The sequence below is a fragment of the Mustela lutreola genome, chromosome 3, assembly GCF_030435805.1.
Source record: "Mustela lutreola isolate mMusLut2 chromosome 3, mMusLut2.pri, whole genome shotgun sequence".
In the NCBI taxonomy this organism is placed as follows: domain Eukaryota; kingdom Metazoa; phylum Chordata; class Mammalia; order Carnivora; family Mustelidae; genus Mustela; species Mustela lutreola.
Window position 1 is genome coordinate 65952152 of NC_081292.1, and position 24703 is coordinate 65976854.

At 37.2% G+C, this 24703-nt stretch overlaps 1 pseudogene; it reads right to left on the minus strand.

Annotated features, from left to right (window-relative positions):
• Nucleotides 1–20725: 20725 nt before the first annotated feature.
• On the minus strand, nucleotides 20726–23710 carry LOC131826742 (vasculin-like protein 1; annotated as a pseudogene).
• Nucleotides 23711–24703: the final 993 nt, after the last annotated feature.

Sequence of the window (24703 nt, forward strand, 5' to 3'; positions counted from 1 at the left end):
CACAAGTAGGCAGAGAGCTAGGCAGAGAGAGAGGTGGAAGCAGTCTCCCCGCCGAGCAGAGAGTCTGATGCAGGGCTCGATCTCAGGACCCTGAGATCATGACCTGAGCTGAAGGCAGAGCTTAACCCACTGAGCCACCCAGGTACCCCTGGTGAGTAGTTTTATTGTGGTAATCATTTCACAACACTGTGAAGTGCTGAATCATTGGATTTTGTATCTGAAATTGATATAATATGGTATGTCACTTAAGTGACAGAGAATATATATAGCAGATATTATTCAGCCATGAGAAAGAAGGAAATCCTGTCATTTGAGACAATGGATGAGTGTGGAAGATATTATGCTAGGCAAACTAAGAAGAAGAAAAATGTATGGTATCACTTACACATGGATCCTGAAACAGCTAATTTTATGGAAACAGTGAGTAGAGTGGTGGTTATCAGGGATTTGGGGTGGGAGAAATTTAGAGATGTGGTCAAAGGGTATAAATTTCCAGTTATAAGATGAATGAGTTCTGGGGATCTAATGTACAGCATTTTGATTACACTTAACAATACTGTATCCTACACTTCAAAGTTGCTAAAACACTAGATCTTAAAGTTTTCATCTCCATAATTAAATGGTAATTATGTGATGTGATGGAGGTGTTAGCGAACACTAGTGGTAATCATTTTGAAATATGTAACTGTATCATATCAACATGTCATATACCTTAAACTTGTATACGCCTGTAATGTCAATAATATCTCAATTAAGCTGAAAATAAAAAGAATGGTGGGTATAGTATGATGTCATTTTTACAAAAGTATGTGTATCCTCATGTACATAAACAAATTGGGAGAACACAAAACTAAGTGGGAGGAAAAAGAGCAATAGTTTAAGAAAGACCATTTGAATTCTATAAGAGAATGTTGATTACTGGCAGAGAATACTACCTTTTTCATTAACAAAGTTTTTGCCACTTCCTTATTCCTCTCAACTCTTGTATATTTTACTATGTATTTATATTATTTATTTATATTTACAACTATTTCAATATATTATTTATATTTTATAATGATTTTTATTATATTAACTTTATTCTGGTTTGAAACGTGCCTGCCCTCCAGGGAGAGGCAACTGGTAACATCATGAGAAGATGGTCTTAATCTCCTTTGTAATCAGTGAAATATACATACAGTCAAAATAAAATAATAGCACATAGACCTGAGAGTTACAAACATTAAAGAGTCTGACAACACCAAATGGAGTCTGGAGGGTGAAGTGATATGAAATTTCTTACACTGCTCCTGAAGCACATTGATAGAAATGTTTTGGAGAGCACCTGGCAATTTCTCATAAAAAATAAACGTGTAATTTTCAATACATCAGTTTTACTCCCAGGTATATATCCCATGCTGTATTTCCTAAACAACTGGTGCCATGGGGCACCATGGGAGAAATGCCTTCAGAATACCACTATTAAGTTTTTCAGACCTAACTACTTAATAAGCAGAACTGTTAGGTATTTGATTTTTTTTTTCACTAGGTAATATATCAAGGACATTTTTCAAGTAAATACACATAGATCTATTCCACTGCGTTGGACACTGATCATTTATTGATGAATTTGGATCCTTAGAAAAATTTTTCAAAAACACAGTTCATGTACTCTCTGTACTATCTGAAGACAAATTTATTTGCAGTATGTTTTTCTTATATCCCTGAAACTCTTCCGAATTTGAAGGATACAGGCTTGAAGAGATGGTGTATTTCTGGTATTCTGGTTTTTCCACAGTAGGTAGTTGGGCACCGAATTAGACATCTCTTCTATGCTGCCTTTCTTGTTAAATGACCAAGCTGTTGCTTCTATTCTGTTTCGCATGCAAGGTACTCTGCATTTGAATAAACCATATATATTCCCAGTGTATAATGGGAAGCTTTCCAAAGTGGTCTGGCCCTGGTTCTGTTTTTTACCTTGTTGTTGTTGACATCCTACTCCATCTTTCCCACACTCTGGATAATCTCTAAAGTCCAGGAAAAACCAACAGTGATGAATACACATCAATATTGCCTACCAAACTTCTAAAGCTGAAATGAATTCCATGTTCTGGTGGCCTAGTCCATAATTAACAGAGGGATGCTGGGCTTTGTTGGTATCAACTGACAAGTCAAAGAACCTTGTGTTAAATACTCTTTGAGCTCACTGGCTTTGGGATTGGGATTGTGTCTCCTTTTCATCCCTTTAAATAAAGGTATGCTCCTATCAGCTGGCCTGGCCTCCAGAATATTGTCATTACGTTCATTATTTATTGTCTGCCTTTCTATTTCTGGTGGTCAAATGGGTACCATGGAATTCTTCTTTTATTAATCTTTTTGTAAGTGTCATGACTGAGGAGAGATGGACGTTTATAGGAACAAGACACAGGGACATTTGGAAGTTTTTGAGACTGAACACACTGGAGTTAACAGATGTTTTAGATGTGTATTGGTAAATGTAAGTGCTTGCCTTTCTGGGTGCTCTTTCCAGCTAAACAATGACTTATTCTAGGTTTAATAGGAACTGGGCTTCATTCAGGTAAGATTTTCTTTAGATAATAATAGAAATGGTATCTTTCTTACTCTTATTTCTAGTTCAACTAGAACAAAAACATCTAGTCATGTAATTTCATGCATTCTTCATGGGACTGGAGGTATGAATGACTGCTTGCCTTTACAACCTCACTTCACCCATCTTAGAGTAAATCATCTACCTGGGACAAGAAAATGGCTGTAGCAGTGAGAACGTAAAGAACTAGAAAGATCAGTAATACAGATGGCTAACTGTGGTTATTTCAGACTTAAGGAACTATTTTTTTTAAGATTTTATTTATTTATTTGACAGAGAGAGAGAGAGAAATATCACAAGTAGTCAGAGAGGCAGGCAGAGAGAGGGGGAAGCAGGCTCACTGCTGAGCAGAGCCCTATGTGGGGCTTGATCCCAGGACCCTGAGATCATGACCTGAGCCGAAGGCAGAGGCTTAACCCACTGAGCCACCCAGGCACACCCAGACTTAAGGAACTATTGATTGAAGAATTAAAAATTTTGAAATGTTCAGCTGATTAAAATTTTTAAACCACATTCTTCTCTAGTGCACATGGAACATTCTCCAGAATAGATCACATCCTCGGTCCTAAATCAGGACTCAACCGGTATCAAAAGATTGGGATCATTCCCTGCATATTTTCAGACCACAATGCTCTAAAGCTAGAACTCAACCACAAAAGGAAGTTTGGAAAGAACCCAAATACATGGAGACTAAACAGTATCCTTCTAAAGAATGAATGGGTCAACCGGGAAATTAAAGAAGAATTGAAAAAAATCATGGAAACAAATGATAATGAAAATACAACGGTTCAAAATCTGTGGGACACAACAAAGGCAGTCCTGAGAGGAAAATATATAGCGGTACAAGCCTTTCTCAAGAAACAAGAAAGGTCTCAGGTACACAACCTAACCCTACACCTAAAGGAGCTGGAGAAAGAAGAAGAAAGAAACCCTAAGCCCAGCAGGAGAAGAGAAATCATAAAGATCAGAGCAGAAATCAATGAAATAGAAACCAAAAAAACAATAGAACAAATCAACGAAACTAGGAGCTGGTTCTTTGAAAGAATTAATAAAATTGATAAACCCCTGGCCCGACTTATCAAAAAGAAAAGAGAAAGGACCCAAATAAATAAAATCATGAATGAAAGAGGAGAGATCACAACTAACACCAAAGAAATACAAACTACTATAAGAACATACTATGAGCAACTCTACGGCAATAAATTTGACAATCTGGCAGAAATGGATGCATTCCTAGAAACATATAAACTACCACAACTGAACCAGGAACAAATAGAAAGCCTGAACAGACCCATAACCAGTAAGGAGATTGAAACAGTCATTAAAAATCTCCAAACAAACAAAAGCCCAGGGCCAGACGGCTTCCCGGGGGAATTCTACCAAACATTTAAAGAAGAACTAATTCCTATTCTCCTGAAACTGTTCCAAAAAATAGAAATGGAAGGAAAACTTCCAAACTCATTTTATGAGGCCAGCATCACCTTGATCCCAAAACCAGACAAGGATCCCACCAAAAAAGAGAGCTATAGACCAATATCCTTGATGAACACAGATGCAAAAATACTCAACAAAATACTAGCCAATAGGATTCAACAGTACATTAAAAGGATTATTCACCACGACCAAGTGGGATTTATTCCAGGGCTGCAAGGTTGGTTCAACATCCGCAAATCAGTCAATGTGATACAACACATCAATAAAAGAAAGAACAAGAACCATATGATACTCTCAATAGATGCTGAAAAAGCATTTGACAAAGTACAACATCCCTTCCTGATCAAAACTCTTCAAAGTGTAGGGATAGAGGGCACATACCTCAATATCATCAAAGCCATCTATGAAAAACCCACCGCAAATATCATTCTCAATGGAGAAAAACTGAAAGCTTTTCCGCTAAGGTCAGGAACACGGCAGGGATGTCCATTATCACCACTGCTATTCAACATCGTACTAGAGGTCCTAGCCTCAGCAATCAGACAACAAAAGGAAATTAAAGGCATCCAAATCGGCAAAGAAGAAGTCAAATTATCACTCTTCGCAGATGATATGATACTATATGTAGAAAACCCAAAAGACTCCACTCCAAAACTGCTAGAACTTATACAGGAATTCAGTAAAGTGTCAGGATATAAAATCAATGCATAGAAATCAGTTGCATTTCTCTACACCAACAGCAAGACAGAAGAAAGAGATATTAAGGAGTCAATCCCATTTACAATTGCATCCAAAACCATAAGATACCTAGGAATAAATCTAACCAAAGAGGCTAAGAATCTATACTCAGAAAACTATAAAGTACTCATAAAAGAAATTGAGGAAGACACAAAGAAATGGAAAAATGTTCCATGCTCCTGGATTGGAAGAATAAATATTGTGAAAATGTCTATGCTACCTAAAGCAATCTACACATTTAATGCAATTCCTATCAAAGTACCATCCATCTTTTTCAAAGAAATGGAACAAATAATGCTAAAATTTATATGGAACCAGAAAAGACCTCGAATAGCCAAAGGGATATTGAAAAAGAAAGCCAACGTTGGTGGCATCACAATTCCGGACTTCAGGCTCTATTACAAAGCTGTCATCATCAAGACAGCATGGTACTGGCACAAAAACAGACACATAGATCAATGGAACAGAATAGAGAGCCCAGAAACAGACCCTCAAATCTATGGTCAACTAATCTTCGACAAAGCAGGAAAGAATGTCCAATGGAAAAAAGACAGCCTCTTCAATAAATGGTGCTGGGAAAATTGGACAGCCACATGCAGAAAAATGAAATTGGACCATTCCCTTACACCACACAGAAAAATAGACTCAAAATGGATGGAGGGCCTCAATGTACGAAAGGAATCCATCAAAATCCTTGAGGAGAACACGGGCAGCAACCTCTTCGACCTCTGCCGCAGCAACATCTTCCTAGGAACAACGCAAAAGGCAAGGGAAGCAAGGGAAAAAATGAACTACTGGGATTTCATCAAGATCAAAAGCTTTTGCACAGCAAAGGAAACAGTTAACAAAATCAAAAGACAACTGACAGAATGGGAGAAGATATTTGTAAACGACATATCAGATAAAGGACTAGTGTCCAGAATCTATAAAGAACTTAGCAAACTCAACACCCAAAGAACAAATAATCCAATCAAGAAATGGGCAGAGGACATGAACAGACATTTCTGCAAAGGAGACATCCAGATGGCGAACAGACACATGAAAAAGTGCTCCATATCACTCGGCATCAGGGAAATACAAATCAAAACCACAATGAGATATCACCTCACACCAGTCAGAATGGCTAAAATCAACAAGTCAGGAAATGACAGATGCTGGCGAGGATGCGGAGAAAGGGGAACCCTCCTACACTGTTGGTGGGAATGCAAGCTGGTGCAGCCACTCTGGAAAACAGCATGGAGGTTCCTCAAAATGTTGAAAATAGAACTGCCCTATGACCCAGCAATTGCACTATTGGGTATTTACCCTAAAGATACAAATGTAGTGATCCAAAGGGGCACGTGCACCCGAATGTTTATAGCAGCAATGTCCACAATAGCCAAACTATGGAAAGAACCTAGATGTCCATCAACAGATGAATGGATCAAGAAGATGTGGTATATATACACAATGGAATACTATGCAGCCATCAAAAGAAATGAAATCTTGCCATTTGCAACAACATGGATGGAACTAGAGCGTATCATGCTTAGCGAAATAAGTCAAGCAGAGAAAGACAACTATCATATCATCTCCCTGATATGAGGAAGTGGTGATACAACATGGAGGCTTAAGTGGGTAGAAGAAGAATAAATGAAACAAGATGGGATTGGGAGGGAGACAAACCATAAGTGACTCTTAATCTCACAAAACAAACTGAGGGTTGCCGGGGGGAGGGGGTTTGGGAGAAGGGGGTGGGATTATGGACATTGGGGAGTGTATGTGATTTGGTGAGTGCTGTGAAGTGTGTAAACCTGGTGATTCACAGACCTGTACCCCTGCGGATAAAAATATATGTTTATAAAAAATAAAAAATTAAAAAAAAAAAAAGCTATTATGCTTTTCAAAATCCCAAACTATAAAAAAAAAAAAAAAATTTTTAAACCAACAATAATATTCATTCCTGAAGTGCTACTTTCATTTCTATGACTTTAACCCCTGAGCACTATTAAAAGATTATATTTAGGTATAAAACGAAATAAAAGACATCCAAATCAGAAAAGCAGCAGCATAACTCTCCATTTGCATATGACATGCTATTATGCATGGAAATCCCTGCAAGACTTCACCAAAATACTGTTAAATAAATTCAGTAAAATTTCAGGATATAAAATTTATATGCAAAAAATTGTATTTCTATATACTAGTAACTATCAGAAAGAGAAATTAAGAAAATCTTATTTACACTTGTATCAAAAAGAATACATAAGAGAATAATTTAAGCAAAGAGGTAAAAGACTTGCACAGTGAAAACTATGACAATGATGAAAGAAATTGAAGATGGCACAAATAAATGGAAACACACTCTGTTCATGGATTAAGGTATTGTTAAAAGGTCAATACTACACAAAGCCATCTACAGATACAGTGTAATATTTCAAATTCCAATGACATTTTTCACAGAAAAAGAACAATCTTAAAATTTGTCTGGAACTACAAAACATTTATAAGTTAAGGCAATCTTGAGAAAGAACAAAACTGAAGATATCACACTCCCTCATTTCAAACTATATCACAGAGCTGTAACAGTATGGTACAGGCATAAAAATAGATGAATGTAACAGGACACAGAGCTCAGAAATGAACCCATGCATATATGGTAAATTAATTAACATCAAAGGGCCCAAGAATATACAATGCAAAAAAGACAATCTCTTCAGGAAACGGTGCTGGGAAACTAGACAGCTACATAAAAAAGAATGAAACTGGACCTCTATCTTACACCATATGTAAAATGTCAACTCAAAATGGATTAAAGACTTCAACAGAAGACCTCAGTGCCCTGTCAGGGAATAGACAGATGCACACTGAAAATCAATGTCTCAGGCGTAGTATACCCTAACACTATCAGGTAGCATCTACCTGTCTCTTCTTCCAATGCTTTTCCTGCCTCAGTGCCTGTCATGAAGTTCTGTCAGATTCTTAGTAGCACAGGCTTTGAAAGACACATTCTTAGACATCTGCACTATGTCCACTTGTATTATGTAGCAGAAAACCATGATATTACTCTTTTCCAAACTTTAAAGAGCATCAGACTTAACTGAATGTTTTGATGAAATAAAGGTTCTTGGGACCTATTGGCAGAAATGCTGATTTCAGGAGTCTTTGGTTGGCACAGGGAAGTTTATCTTTTTAAAAAGTTCACTGGGTACTTCTGAAGTAGTTGGTCTGAAGACTACGCTTTATGAAAGTCCTCTGCATTTAGGGACTGCTCTTTCAAATAGCCATTAATGATAATAACAAATGTAAAGATAGTTTTGAAGATAATGAAATTTTCTCTTACTTTGCACATCAAGAAACCCTTAGCAGTATTTAATCAAATACTCATTTTCAGTGACTCTTGGAGGAAATTTTAGAGGAAAACTCATCTGGTTGCAAAAAAGTGTATACAGGTGTTGAGGCAGGGATAGGAACCAAGTTCATTCCCAATTTGTCAAATCTGAATCAAACATACACATTATATGAACTTTTAGAAAATATTCAAATGCAGACAACTCTGTTCTGGGATAATGTGCATTTCGATAATTCAACATTGCTTCAGCATGATTGGTAATTGTCTTAATCTGCTAAGGCTGTTATAACAGAATACCATAGACTAGGTGGCTTATAAACAAGAGAAATTTGTCACAATTCTGGAAGCTAGGAAGTCCAAGATCAAAGTGCCAGTGTAGATTAGATGTCTGGTGAGAGCCCTCCTTCCTGCTTTATAATGCCATCTTTTTGTTGTGTCTTCACATGGCAGAAGATGCAGAAGAGCTCTCTAATGTTTCTTTTATAAGGACACTAAGTCCCATTTATGAGAACTCTACCCTCATCACCTAACCAACATTCCCACAGCCCTACCTCTTAATACTATTATCTTAAAGATTAAGTTTTAACATATGAATTTTGGAGGGATACAAACATTCAATCTGTAGTGGTGATGCAGGGTAATGTCAAAATTATACCAAATTTGCCTTGGTTTATCCAAGCCTTCCCCAGAGCATTTATCTTTTACGCTGCCAAGCATCAGGAGCTGAACATAAAGTGTAATACTGCAGAGGAGCACAGCAAGGCACAAAAAAACTCAGGAATATTCAAAATCCCATTCATCCCATGTTTTCACTCTTGGCTCCTTTTGGCCATTGGCCTTTGTTGGAAATACCCTTCAGTTTTTGTTGATCCTTTAAAATGTTGCTACAAAGCAAATTAATAAATAAATTCCCCATAAATTCCCCATAAATACAGAGAACAAACTTGTGGTTGCTAGAGAGCAGGAGGCTGTGGCGTGGGATGGGTAAAATGGGTGAAAGGGGAATGGAGGTGCAGGATTCTGGTTATGGAAAGTCATAGGGATAAAAGGTAGGATATAGAGAATATAGTCAATGATACTGTAATAGGATCGGTTGGTGACACATGGTAATTACACCTGTGAGCATAACATAAGGTATAGATTTGAATCACTATGTTGTACAAATGAAACCAGCATAACTTTGTGACCAGCTATACTTCAATAAATTTTTAAAAATGAGCCTTAAAGTATCCCAAAAATACCAAGGAAATAAAAAAGACAAAAAGACAAATTTGAAGAGGGTCTAGAGAAGGGCAATCCAACAGCCAAGAAGACAGAAAGGATGTAGGATAACCAGACAATGACTCAATTCTAAGAAATGATTTGAGAAAGTTAACTCTAGATTTTTTTTTGCCAGTTCCCCACAAAGAGAATACTCCATGCTTCTTGAAAGAAAGATTTTAGGGCAAATACACATTGGTACTCTTTATTCCTTAAGAGCCATCACTCACAGGCTCATTAACCCAAGATTTAAAGCCTAGAAATGAACTACCTCATAAAGTTCTAGCTACCTTACTATGAACTTGTTATGCATGTGTTAATTACAGGCTATATCCTTAACTCTGAGGTCTGTGTGGAAGAAAACATTTGTGAAATGATCTTTGGAGTATGACCCATTCTTGAAATTCTTGCCTATCTTTTCTTCTATGATATTACATAGTTTTGGACTACTTTTGGTTTTTGTTTGGATGAATAAAAATAAATGATTCTAACTTTCATTTGTTTGACCATCCATTGATCTTTCTACACATCCACTAATCCATTTTGAACTCTTATGATCCTTGCACTGTGACCATTATATATAAAATATAGTGATTAAGTAAGCCCCTACATGCGACTACAGAATCCTCAGATTTAAATATAATGTCCCATCATTTGTTGTAAACCAACTCATTTTATTTTTAAAGATCTTGTCCTTAATATCTTCTGAAACATTCCAAAAATGTCATCCACTAAAAATCACCAAAGACTCAGTGACACTTTTCCATCTGTCCATTTTGGGAAGATACTCTCATGTCTAGGTCTCGAGTTATAGACACGCACATATTCACATAATAGCTCTCGTGCCCATTCAGAACTTGAATGCAAGCTTAAGTATAGGAATTATTTTTATTCATCTTCATAGTTCATTGATACTCAAAGCTGATTACATTTCCTAACATTTCATTTGGGAAAGATGGGACTGATCTTGGTAGAATATTCTCGTGTTATTAATTGTTAATATATTAGAGGTTAATATATTTAAAGTTTTCAATGGTGACAGATATAGAGTAACATAATTATTAACAACTACCAAAAATTAGGAGTTTAAAATACTTGTAATTGTGTCAGATAAACTTAAGAAATTCGGTTCAGGTAATCTTCAGGAGGCATTGATCCTTATAGTCATACATCCAAAGAAGCACATCAGTGCTTATTCAAAGTTACGTTATTTTAAACTAAAAGTGCATGTGAAACAATATTAGTATTGAAGAAGTACTTTAGAAGAGGTTAAGAAATGCCTTCTATACTTAGGAGTTAAATATGTAAGCCAAAAAATACCACAGTAGAGCAACAGATTTTTTTTTTTAATTTTCTTCAGTATATATTTAACTTTTAGATATGTTGCAGGGAATATGTCAGTTACATATTATATTTTTAATGTTTTAGCTACAAAAGATATTTCACGAGAAAATAAAATGCTTATGAATACAAATGAGATAAAAATATAATTGTATTACATAGTTGGTATAGTACAAGTTTATCTACAATAAGCTTACTGTATAAATATTTTAATAAAAGTTAACAGCAAGTGACTAATGTCTAAGCACATGGTATTCCCTGAATGAAACTTTGAACATGAACTTGAAAATTACATTCTGAGAACTCTATTTGTCAATTTTCTCTCAATAAAAAGGGGTATCTTATAAAAAAACAAAATGAGGGGAAGTTCACATAATAACCAAATATTTAAGTTTTTAGAAGTAAGGCTTATTTGGCCTCATACACCTGTTCAGAGCTCATGTTATGTATTTATGTAAGTGTATAGCTCCATGCTTGTGATCAAGATTAGTAGTGCTCATCAATATCTTTATTTTTATCTTTTTATTTAGATTATCACAGTCTATTTCTTCAGCTCATTTAGGCGGCCCTGAGAGACTAGTCTGGTCAATGGCATGAGGGAAGAAGTACTATGTACCTCTTTCAAACCTGGCCCCTGAAACTTCACTTGAGATCATCTTCACCTTCACTTTCCTCATGTGATTAGGGGTGCAAAAACCCACTGCAAGACTGAAAAAAGATTAAAAGAGCTTGGATCCCTCCATGACTGTGGAATATAGCATCGTTAGCCTACTGATTGCGTCATGAACAACAAATCATTCATGTTTCCTATATATTTCTACAACTATGGTTCTGACATATAATTTCAAGCTTTAAATATCTTGGTTCAATACTTTACCAAGTTACCTCACAGACTTTTTCTTTTTAAATTTATCTGATATTTTACCTACAGAACTTTGAAATGGTAAATAGATTTCAGGATCATTTTAGAAGAAGAATATTAATTGCAGGGGCCCAAACATGAACTGATTAAATTAAAACAAAACCTCAGATAAACCTTTGGCACTGACTTCAAAACTTCTCTTGTTGATAGAGAATAATTCCCTTATGAACTATGCTGGAGTTAATTAACACATCTTTCTGTACTAGCAGTTGCTTGTGCAGGGATGAAAAACAGATTTAAAGAACAAGAGGTTGTTGCAACTTGAGTGTGATGAAGCCATGTTTCCCTTGATACAGTGTGAACTGTGCACTGGCAGCTGCTTGAAAAATTTATGTTATTCTTTATTTAAATTCAATTAGCTAACATACAGTACATCTTTAGTTTCAGATGTAGTGTTCAGTAACTTATCAGTTGCATATAACACCCATTGCTCATCACATCATGAGCCTTTCTTAATTCCCATCACCCAATTACCAATCCCCCTACCTACCACCCCTCCAGCAACCCTGTTTCCCATAGTTAAGAACTCTCATAGTTTTTTCTCCCTCTCTTATGACTTCCCATTCTGTTTTCCCTCCCTTCCCTTATGATCCCTCTATGCTGTTTTATTCCACATAAAAGTGATCACTGTCCTTCTGACCATATGATCATTGTCCTTCTGACTGACTTATTTCCATCAGCATAATACCCTCCAATTCTATCCACATCAGTGTAAATGGTATTTATCCTTTCTAACGGCTGAGTCATATTAAATATATGTACTACATCTTTATCCAATCATCTGTCAATGGACATCTAGACTCTTACCACAGTTTGGCTATTGTGGACATTGCTGCTATGAGCATTGGGGCACAGGTCCCCCTTTGGATCGCTACATTTATACCTCTGGGGTAATTACCTAGTAGTGCAATTGCTAGGTCATATGGTAGCTCTATTTTTAACATCTTGAGGAGCCTCCATACTTTATACCACTTTCCAGAGTAAAGAATGTACCAGCTTGCATTCCCACCCAGAGTGTAAGTGGGTTTCCCTGCCTCCACATCCTTGCCAACATCTGTTGTTTCCTATCTCGTTAATTTTAGCCATTCTGACTGGTGTGATGTGGTATCTCATTGGGGTTTTGATTTGTAAGTCTAATAATACAATTCACCATTGTACTATTTTTAGTGAAACATTTCTGTAAAGCATTTTAATTACCAACAGTAAACCTTTCCCTGGGAATGTGTTTTTTGTTTTTTGTTTGTTTTGTTTGTTTGTTTGTTTGTTTTTAACAGTGAAGCTTATTTTTCTTGCCATAATTTATTATGCGTAAATCATGTCTTCTTTATATTACTTCAAAAGTGGGCATCATAGGCTATTTTTACTGAAGCTAGTATCACACAGAAATGCTGACAGTTACATAAAAGGTTTATTAAGTGGCAACATCAAAACATGATCCATTAGTGGGAAGTTGGTGTACTTTGCCATTAAATCATAGGTCTCTGTAAAAGTGTTAACCTCTTTGAATCAAACTGGGACACAGATAATCAGTACAAAGTAATACCCGAGGTAGTTCAAATGTAATCTTTATTAGTTAATATGCTAGAGTTGTGAAAGTAGATATATATTCACTAAGTTATACCAATCAGCATAAACCCATAAGCCTAGGGCACAAAGAACTCTAGTGAGGGTTAGTTCACACAAGCAGGAATAGAAACTTGAAAATTCCAACAACGACTTAGAGCACCAACATTATTGTCCATCTCTACCTAGTAAGGCTGATGGCTGCAACAGTAACAGTTTGTTGGTGACTGAAAAGACTGGCCCCAAACAAGAAAATAACTGAAATGAAGTTCTGCCTATTTCCCATGCAGCACTGTAAACTGTGTGACCCAAGATCACCATTACCTTATTCTACAGCACTATCTTAGAAGACATATGGCAGGATACTCAGAGCGATTACTAGAGCGATCTCCTGCCATGTATGCATGCATGTACACACCCAGAGGTCTTTGCCAAGCCAACACATTTAATTAGGGCCTTTCAATCCCTTAGGGTAGTGAAGAGAATACCATGGGCCACACTGGAGTCAGGACCTCTGGTTTACTCCTGGAATTAAGAGAAGGTGGGAAAAGGGGCCTGGCACATTGCAAGTCATCAACATTACTTATTGAATGGAGAGTCTTATATGTAAGGGAGTTCCTATTTCAGAGAACTTTGAAAAGTACCTTAAAAGACTTGTTCCCATGAACTTATTTGAAAGCAGATCTAGAAGACCCAATAGGGATCCTGCTCCAGGCTGTCCTCTAAGAGTAATGCTTCCTAAGCCTTTCTACATCATGACACACACAGAAAAAGATAGTATTTGCATGAAACAGTAGTTAAATGGAGGATTTTGGAATCCTACATAAGGTGGAGGTGACAGGAAACCTGAGGGCTGATGAGATGGATCCTCCAGCACATAGTTTGGAAGCTATGTTCCAGAAAAGATGAATAATACTGAGAGTCCATTGAGGGATCTAGCTTTTCCTGTTATTATTTAACAGATACTATCACCTTTTGAGTACTTACCATATGCCAGCAACTATACCCAACACTTAATGCACACTATTTCTTTTTATCCTTAAAGTAATCTAGGGACTCTACTTTTGGTAACGACAGCATGAGATGGTCAGATGACTGCTCCATAGAAAATGACTATACACTGGACAAAACCATTTGTGACAATCATTTCAGGGCACTGGAAAATAACCAAAGGTAGGCAACAACTTGGGAAATACTAATTCATGTGAAACTGCTACTGCATTGAGTAATAACTAAGAATTAATTTTTGGAGGGGAGGTGGGGGTCTGAGAGCATTCCCAAGCTCCACCAACTACCAAACATGGGCAGTGAAAATCCAGCTTTATCAGCTCAAGGTGACAGACTCAGGATCAGGCAACAAAGCAGTTAGAAATTTCAGAGGGAGATTTTGGATGTGAGAAAGCTATAGAGCAACTGATACAATAAGCATTCCATATATACCTGACTAACTGCTAAACTATGTGTGCTTATTGGATACAGCAAGGAACCCAACAAAAATTGAAAGAAAGCATGTGAATTTGCCACACATCTGAATGCACAGTGAAATCTACACAAAACAGAGGAGGATGAAAGCCTAACTCAGAGTCTCTGACTACAATCTCTGCCTGTTTGGCCTCTGAACTATGCAGGTGCAGAGGAACTCCTTAGAGAACTGGGCAAAAGAAAAAAAATCTGTGGTTGGAGATTTCAGTTTGACTCAAGACATGTTAAAGTCTAAATCCCTCCAAAGAACAAAACCAATTTCAGATTCACTGTGAGTACAATTACAAACGCTTTTTACTAATTTTTGACCAAAATATATGAAATGTGAAAAGGAACAGGAATGACCCATATCTAGGGAAAAAGGCAGCCATTAGAATTTAACACTGAGTGGGCTCAGAGGTTGGATTTAAGACAAAGACTTCAAAGAGCTATTATAAATACATTAAAAAATTAAAGGAAATCCTGTTCAAGGAATATTCAAATAATGAACAAATAGTAAATACTAAGAGAAGGAAACTAAAAGAATCCAATGGCTATTGTAGAGAAGAAAAGCATATTAATGGAAATGGAAAATGTATATACTCAAACAGATTTGAAATGGTGAAGAAAAAAACAATGAATGAAAAATCAGTAGATCGCAATCTAAAAACAGAACAATAAAGTTAAAAATAAACAAACTTGAAGATCTGTGGGTCAATATCAAGCACTGCAAAATATAGCTCAGGCCTGACCTCAAGGTAAATTCTGTTAAAGCTACACATGTACCCTGCCCAGCCATTGCTGCATACTATGCCCCACACCTGTGCCTCCAACTGCTGGTGTATGGCCCCCAGCCACTATAGCATTTCAAGAGATCTGGCATAGGATTTGAGGCCTAATGGAAATTTTGCTAATCCTGCTGCCCACTCCCAAGTTCCTTAGTGGCCATGCTCCCTCAGAACTGGTGTGCCTGTGTCCCACTAACACTACAGAGAACAGGCACAGCCCACAACAGGCAGAATGTCAGTGCAGACAAGTGCACTGAAAGGAAAAGTGACTCAGACACAACAGCAGATTATAGGCATCACACACAGAATACTCTTTTGAAATGTCAGATTCTGTGAACAGGGGACACTGTATTGCAGGGCACTCCAAGACCTCTTTTTTATAAAGTAACTCTTTTCAAGAGCAGAAGACATAGCTGATTTTCTCAACACAGGGAAATAGACACAGAAATGCAGAAAAAAATGAGGAGACAGAGAAATTTATCCCAAATGCAAGAACAGGACAAGGCCATGCCTAGAGATCTAAGTGAAACAGATATAAGTAATATACCTGATCAGGATGGTACTCACTGGACTTGAGACAAGAGTGGAGGACATGAATGAAACCCTTAACAGAAATAAGGCATGATACAGAAGAGAGAAAGGGCTCAATAAACAAAATGAGAAACATGCTTGATGGAATGAACACTAGGATAGAAGAAGCAGAAAAATTTAGTGACCTAGAAGACAGAATAGGAAGTAAACTGAAGAAAAGAAATAGGAATTACATAAAACAATACATTTAATACTTCAAACATGACATTTGTATTTTAAGAGTTCCAGAAAAAAAGGGAGTACGGAGCAGAAAATTTATTTGAAGAAATAATAGCTGAAAACTTCCCTAATCTCGGGAGGGAAACATATCCAGATCCAGGGGGCACAAAAAACTACCATCAAATCACCAAAAGCAGACCTACATCAGATCATATATTAAACTGGCAAAATATAATGGTAAAAGCAATATTTTAAAAGCAATAAGACAGAAGAAGTCAGTAACTTACAAACGAAAACTCATAAGGCTAGCAGGAGATTTTTCAAAAAATTTTGCAAGCCAGAGTAGAGTGGCATGATATATCCAAAATGCTGAGTTGGAAAAATCTGCAGCCAAGAACACTCTATCCAGGAGGACTACCATTAGGAATAGAAGAAGGGATAAAGAGTTTCCCCAACAAAAACTAGGAGTTCATGACCACTAAACCAGTCCTGCAAGAAATATTAAAGGGGATTCGTTGAGTGGAAAGGAAACCCCAAAAGTGACAATATAGAGGTAGGAAACACAAAAGTAGTAAAAATGATTCTTTCCTCTTAAAAAAAAAAAAAAAAACAAAGCAAAACAAAAAAACCACAGAGTCAAAGAACTCACAGAATAAAAGGATATAAAATATAAACATACACCTAAAATATACACCTAAAATGTAGGGAGTTAAGGAGCAAAGAATGGTCACAAAGTTAAATGACAACCAACTTAATATAGAAAGCTATATGTAGAAGAGGATAGAATATCACTAAAAAAAAAAAAAAGTCAAAAATAATGAAAAAGAGAAGGAATAGAGAAATACTTCAAAAAATATAACATGTAATAAAATGGCAATAAATACATATCAATAATTATTTAGAATGTAAGTGGACTAAATGCTCCAATCAAAAGACATAGAGGATTGAAGAAAAAAAAAAAAAAAAACCAGAATGGATTGGGGAAAAAAAGACCCATCTATACTGCCTATAGGAGACTCGTTTTAGGCCTAGACACCTGCAAATTGAAAGGGTATGGAAAAACATTTATCATACAAATGGATGTCAAAGGAAGTTGGAGTATCAATACTTAGTTCAGATAAAATAGAACTTAAAGTTTTACTTTAGAGAGAGAGCATGTGTGAGAAGGGAAAGAGGTAAAGGGAGAGAATCTCAAGTGGTCTCCCCACTGAGTGCAGAGCCTGATGTGGAGCTCATCCCACCACTGCAAGATCATGACCTGAACTGAATTCAAGATTCAGATGCTTCACCAACTAAGCCACCCAGATGCCACCAGATAAAAAACCTTAAATCAATGACTATAATTAGAGATAAAGAAGAATACTATATAAACATAAAAGGGACATTCCAACAAGAAGATATAAGTTATAAATATTTATGCACCAAAGAGGAGAACACTCAAATATATAAAACAGTAACAAAGGAGCTAATAATAATAGGGGGCTTTAAAAACACCATTTATAGCAATGGTCAGATAATATAAATGGAAAATCAAGGAAACAATGGCTTTGACTGACACACTGGACTAGGATATTTTGAGTATATCTGTTAAATCTATCTTAAAAGAAAACACGTTCTTTTCAAGTGTATCACAGAATATTCTCCAGAAAAGATCACATGCTGGTTCACAAAACACGCTTCAGCAAATTCAGGAAGATCGAAGTCCTACCATGCATCTTTTACTGACCACAATGCTATGAAGCTAGACATTAACCACAAGAAAAAAATCTGCAAAGAACACAAATACATGGAGTTTAACATGCTTTACTGAACAATGAATAGGTCAACCAGAAAATAAAAACAGAAATAAAGTACATGAAAATGAAAACACAATGGTCCAAAATCTTTGGATGCAGTAAAAACAATTCTAAGAGGCAACTATATAGCAATACAGGCCTATTTCAAGAAGGAAGAAAAATCTCAAACAACCTCACCTTACATGTATAGAAAAGGGACAACAAACAAAGCCTAAAGGCAGCAGAAGGAATGAAATAAGGAGTAGAGCAGAAATAAAAATAAAAATGTTAAAAATTAAATAGATCAATGAAACCAAGAAATGGTTCTTTGAAATGGTTCACTGAACCATTCAAATGGTTCTTTGAAATGGTTCATTGCCTTTGGCAATGTTTCTAGGAAGAAGTTGCTGTGGCTGAGGTCAAAGAGGTTGCTGCCTGGGCTCTCCTCAATACCAAGCATTTTTAAAGAAGAACAGCAAAGTTAGAGGACTTATATACTACCTGATTTCAAAACAATATAAAAATAATCAAATAGTATAGTATTGGCATAAGAATAGAAATACAGATCAATGAAAGAGAATGGAGAATTTGGAAAGACGTTTAAATGGTTAATTGATTTTTTAACAAAGGGGTGAAGTAAACAATTAGTGAAAAGAAAATCTTTTCAATAAATAGTGCTAGGATACCTGGCCATCTGCATGCAAACAATGAACCTTGATTCTTGTACCATGCACAAAAGTTAACTTAAAACAGATCACAAATCTAAATGAGAACTTATTTTAAAACTAAAAATTCTAGAAGAAAACCTAGGAAAAAAAAATCCATGACACTGCGTTAAGCAAGATTTCTGAGATGTGACACCCAAAGCTTCTTTTCTGGCTTATGTTTATTGTGTCATAGAAGAAAAAAATTAGTAAGTCAGCTTTTATTAGAAGTACTCTGGTCTTTGAGATATACCAGCAAGGAAATGAAAAGTTAAAGACTGAGGAAATATTTACAGAAATATCTAATGAAAAATTTGTTTCCAAAAAATATAAAAAGTGCTTAAAATACACAGTAAGAAAAAATTTTTATGTTAGTAACCATACAACTTAATTTTAAATTGGGCAAAATATTTGAACACACCTTACACAAAAGATACATAGTTTTCTTTACAAGCACCACACAAAAGAAGGTATAGAAGTTGAACAGATACTCCACAGAAGATATACAAATGATCCACAAGACACAAAGAAGCTCACCATCAGTGAAATTAAATTAAGCCCTCATTGAGACGCCATTCCATGCCCACTGGAATAATTCAGGTTAGAAAGGTGGACAATACCAAGTGTTGTTGAGGATGTGGAGGAACTGAAACACTATGTACTGTAGGTGGATATGCAAAATGGTAGAACCACTTTGAACAGTTTGACAGCATCTTATATTAAACATATACTTACTTGGTTCAACAATTCTACTTCTAGGTATCTACCCAAGACAAAACCTATGGCCACAGAAATATTTATATGATTATGTGTAGCAGCATTATCCATAGTAACCCCAAATAGATACTACCCGAACATAAATAAGATGTGGTAGGTTATACAATGGAATACTTTTCAGCCATAAAAGGGATGAACTACTGATACAAGGTACAAACAAAATGCATGCACCACAAAACAACATGCTAACTGAAAAACGCTAAAACAAAAGACTACACAGTTTCTATTCACGTGATATTCTGGAAAAAAGCAAAACTGTTGGAACAGAAAGCAGTCAAATGGTTTCTGGGACCAAGGAATGGTAGGCATTAGGGATTGAAAAAGGCCCTTTACTTTAGGGGCCTAAAATGCAAAAGTCCTAAAACTAGGTTGTGGTGGCAATTTCCCAACTAAAGATGCTTACCAAATTCAGTGAAATTTATACATAAATTGATTTTAGAGCATGTAAATGACACCTCACTAAAGCTGTTAAACCCATACAGCTCTGTGCGGTGGACCTCACTTCCATTGTGCAACTGAGGGAAGAGTCTGGTGTGGGCTGTTCCCCTCTACAGAAATGGTCTGCCACCAGGAAGTGAGGGATGTCCTGGGCTAGAGGTACAATGTTTAGAGATCCTGCTGCTCTCGGGAAATGTGCTACAGAAAAACAAGCGCAGCACAGAGAAGAGGGTTAAAACTCTGGTTTTGGCACTTAACAGTCCTTAAGACCTTAAGGAGGCCAAGCAATTCTTACTGCTTCAGTTTCTTAATCCATGAAAAGGATTTAGAGACATACCACCTCCTTTATGGAGTTGTGTTGGGTGTTGAAGGGGCAGTAAGTGAAATAAAGGACCTGATCCTTAGTAGAGCCTCAGGAAAAGTAAATTCTTTTTTAAAAAGTAAAATACTTTTAAATTCCCTTCCCTTTTAGTTCCTAAGAGAAAAACATCCAGTCCCACCATTTAATAAGGATTTAGATTTTTTTTTCCAAACTGATGCAAAATATTTATTCCAAGTTAGTTATTTTATGCAGTAGTTTCCCCTTCAACAGACTTGTGATAACCACATCTTTTAAATCTGTAAATAATGTTATCAAAATAATCTTAATCTTTGAAATCTCACAAAAATTTATATTTTACAATCCAACCTGAATATCAAGGCTGCAAGAATAACACAACATTTCCTATATCCAAATATTTTACAGCTGTACCCAAAAAAAGGAAAAAAAAAGAAAAAAGAAAAAAAGAAAACCACATATGCTTGGTTAAGGGCTAACGTTACCTGAGCAGCCAAAAAATAAAATAAAATATCCAAATTATTAGCATTAATTTAATACAATTATAACTTCAATAGTCACTTTGTCATTGACAATGATTGCTTGAGCACAGGGGTGAGTGCCCCAAGGGCTGGTAGTAGAAGCTGTTGCTGCAGACCGCGTCTCCTCTCTGCACTGCCAGCTCCCACCTGTGCGTCGCCCCATAGATACTGTGTCTGTGTGTGTGTGTGTATTTAAAAAATCTTTCCCATCACACAAACTTCTATTAAGCAGATAACAGGGAAGAACAACAAAAGCTACACAAGCCAATTGCTCTCTCTTTGGGATATGACTATTTTCCCTTGTGCATGAAGTATTCAACAACATAAGAAAAGGAAAAGAATGATTTCTTCTGTATACTCCCTAAACACACAAGCTGAGTTTACTGGGTCAGATTTTTGAGGACTTATATACCTACTTCCAGGCATCGTCATCTGATGTTTAACTGCTACTGGTTTCCGTGTCGGAATCCTCAAACTCTGCTTTACGAGTGCTTCTCCAAGGGGAGAACAGGCCGGAACCATGGCTCTGCAAAAAGCCGTTCTTCCCAAAGCAATTTCTTCTCAGCTGTTCCGTCTTCATGTGGAACTCTCTGAGCTCATCCTCTGTGAGGGGGCGGCAATTCTCATCATTTTCAGGATATTCCTGCCATCCCATTGCTTTCAATAATCGATGCTCTGCTTCCAGAGAGTGTGAGAGGACCTCCCCTTCCTCCTCTGCAGGGAGAGTAAGACCATTCTGATGACAGCCTTCCTCTCCGTTTTCCTTTGGTTCAGGTGTGCTGTTGTCTTCCAAATCCTCCAGCTTGTCACAGTCTCTGTTCTCTGAGAAGTCTCCCTTCCTTTAGAGTCTTCAGGAACTCATTCTTCCTGTCAGTAGTTCGGCGGGTGAGCTTGGTCAGGTGAGAGGAGCTGATCTCAATCGGAGGAGTAGTGCTGGAGGGACTCTCTTTAGGAGAGCTTAAAACTGTGCCCCCAGCCAGTACTACTGGTTTGGTAACAGAGATCCGACTGGAAAAAGCAGACTCCCGGCTAGAGGAAAGGGATCCTGATTTGTGTTCCATTCTGTTAGCTTTCCATGCACTGGGCTTGGAAGGAGGTGGTGCAGGCTTAGGAACCAGGTTCTTATAGACACTTGGAACCATGGTTGATGATTTGTTCCCATTTGCATGGTGAGATCCTGGTGAGGTGAATGCAGCAGAGAAGGCAGCAGAAGGATCTTCTTTGGAAACTTTTTTGATGACTAGCATTTTGGAGGGTTGCTTGGCACTAGGTGGGTTTTCCCACACTCCAGAAGGGGTCCCAATAGGTCTGCATGGCTGATTCTGTTTGCCAGCTTCTGGATTCAAAGAAGGAAAATCTTCCTCTTCAAATTGTAATTTTTCCACCTTGTCTTCTTTCCTTTCTTCCCTAATCTCTGTAGGTGGCTTTTCTTGAAAGGCACAGCCTTTCTGGGAATGGAAGCTGCCATTCCAGTGGCGATGGTTCCCTGTGCCACCCCCACTACGCTGGCTCATGCCATCATGACCTCGGGAAGAGCCATGCCAACCAGACAGATTCCCTGTGATTCCAGCATATGCTCCCTTAGAGACACCAGAGTCCACAGAGTCGTGGCGAAACAGGGAGGGCTGGTGCCAGGAATCTCCTGCAGTTCGCAGAGGTCCATTGTTAAAAAAGCCATCAGAGGAATTATGTCGATGATGGCTTACTCCAAACCTACGATCTCTTCGGGGTAGGTGCTCTCCGTGTTTTTCGAAGGTGGCTTTAGGTGACTTAGCTGACTGTGGTGTTGAGAAATTTAGCCAAGCAGGAACAAAGTCATGCTGCGCCATTTAGGTCCAGTGTCTCTTTTCAGCAAGGTGAGGCATCCAACCTCATGGCCAGGATCCCAGAGTGTAACCTCTGTGGTCCTGTTTCCCGAACTCCTTGAGTCTGCCAGCTGGATTTCCTACGAGGTTCTCTTGTTAAAAGGGTGCTTAAATAGGCTGGCCAGCAGCACGCCTTGTGATAAAGCACAAGGAAGCCAGGCTCTGTCTGTATCACTCTTTCAAGTCTCCTCAATTGCTCATCGTAAACTATCTAGTTCCTGACACGTTTCCAAAAAGGGGAAGGGGAAAGGGGAAGGGGAACATAAAAAGTATTTGTTACATTTAAAAAATGGGGGTAAGGGGAAAGAGCTATGTCTATGTTCACCTCATTCAACTTCCTTGAGTGATGGCACTATGATGCTGTTTAAATAGATAATACATGGACATTTGCACATTGAGTGCAAACACTGTTCATAACAAGGTCATAACTGGAAAGAGGTAAACTCATGTGTGGGCGAATGCCATCAAAGCCACAGATCAAAAATATAGCATTAGAGAGCAATAAAAGATCTTCTGAGCAGTCAATTCCAGCGGCAAAACATCCACATAACAAAGCCCTTAATTTATAAATCTCATTATTCCTACAGAGCTGCTAAAAAGTGTGCGGATATGTATTTATATCTGTTTTATTCTTCAGAATCTAAGGGACATAGGAAATCTGGTTTGTTTTTAATCAGACAGGAACTTAGTATGTTTTCCCCCAAAGAATAGCAGCTTTCAAGGCAAATTTCTTGGGTTATATAAAGCTCCCAAATGTATCTTCTATTTCTTTGGTTTTCACTATTTAAATTCACAGCAAAATTAAAACAAGTAGAAATAAAGAAGTCAAGGAGTAAACAGTTCCAAAGTGAGGTCGTCTTCTCTATTTCACTTGTTCTGCCTCCTCCTGAAGACTGAATTGAACTGGAAGGTGATACGAGGAGTCTTCTACTGCTTTAGTAGAGTAGTCATTTATTATTTTGGATCCATTTCCATCATTATTCAATCACTTAAAAGGCCACAGGAATCTATCACCGGCAGCAGTGGGGCTACAGCTAGGGGCCAGAGGCAGCGTCTAAGGGCGCGTCCCCAGCTTCCTGATCCCGCAGAGGTGGAGAGCCCACAACCATAACAAAGCTCTTCCCCAGGATTTAGATTTTTTTTTAAAAAAGTGTTTCTCACTGAGGAAAAATGGGAATTTTTCATCAGAAGTCCTTCTGGGCATCAGACTTAGCAGGTCCTCAAATTTTATCCAAGATCTCACAGTTATGAAGAAAAAAAGTGCATGAAACTCCTTTTACTCTGTAATTATTTTCTTCCCTTGCTTCACTTTTATGAAGTTTGACATATAAGGCAATCAGTGCCTCCACATGCTCCCATGAAAAAATCAAAAGAAATTATGTAGATAGATGTGTTTGTGACTTATATGTACACAAACTTGCATTATTTGAATTTTTTGGCAGGAAGTAAATATTTGAAACCATGTGCTGAAATGGAAATCCAAAAGGACTATTTTAGCAATGAGATGTTCATTTTATTAGGTCCAGCAAATGATAGCCTGGAAGAGGTCACTATTTACAAAATCTTTCAAGTTCTCAAGTTTTGAGGTTAGACTCAAAGTGCTCAAAGAATTTTACTGTTGAACATTATTTGTCTACATGGTATGGACACCTTTCCTCTTCATCACACATGTCTGTAAGGGGGTTCTCATGCCTGACTGTTCATAAAGGCAGAGATGGTATTAAAATGTGGAGATCCAATGCCACCACATCAAAAATTATGATTTCATAGGTCAGAGGTAGTGCCCAGTAATGAATTTTTTTTTTAAACAATTAATCCCTGGTGATACTGGACCAAACCAAACCCACATCCTGTCTATTTCTCAAGGGCTTCCCTCAGCCTCAGGAAAATTTATGATAATTCTAGATAATAGTTCCTTAGTTTGTTTTGGATGTTAATCAGTGTTATAAAATAGGATTTAGGCTCGGATAAGCTTGGGAACACACTATTACTCATTATGTTTATAATGATTTAATTGTAGACTTGCTCTTAGCATCCATTACCCCCATCAATATTTACAATACTGAATAATTCACTATTTTCTTGTTCCGTGTATAGCCTCTTCTCTCCAA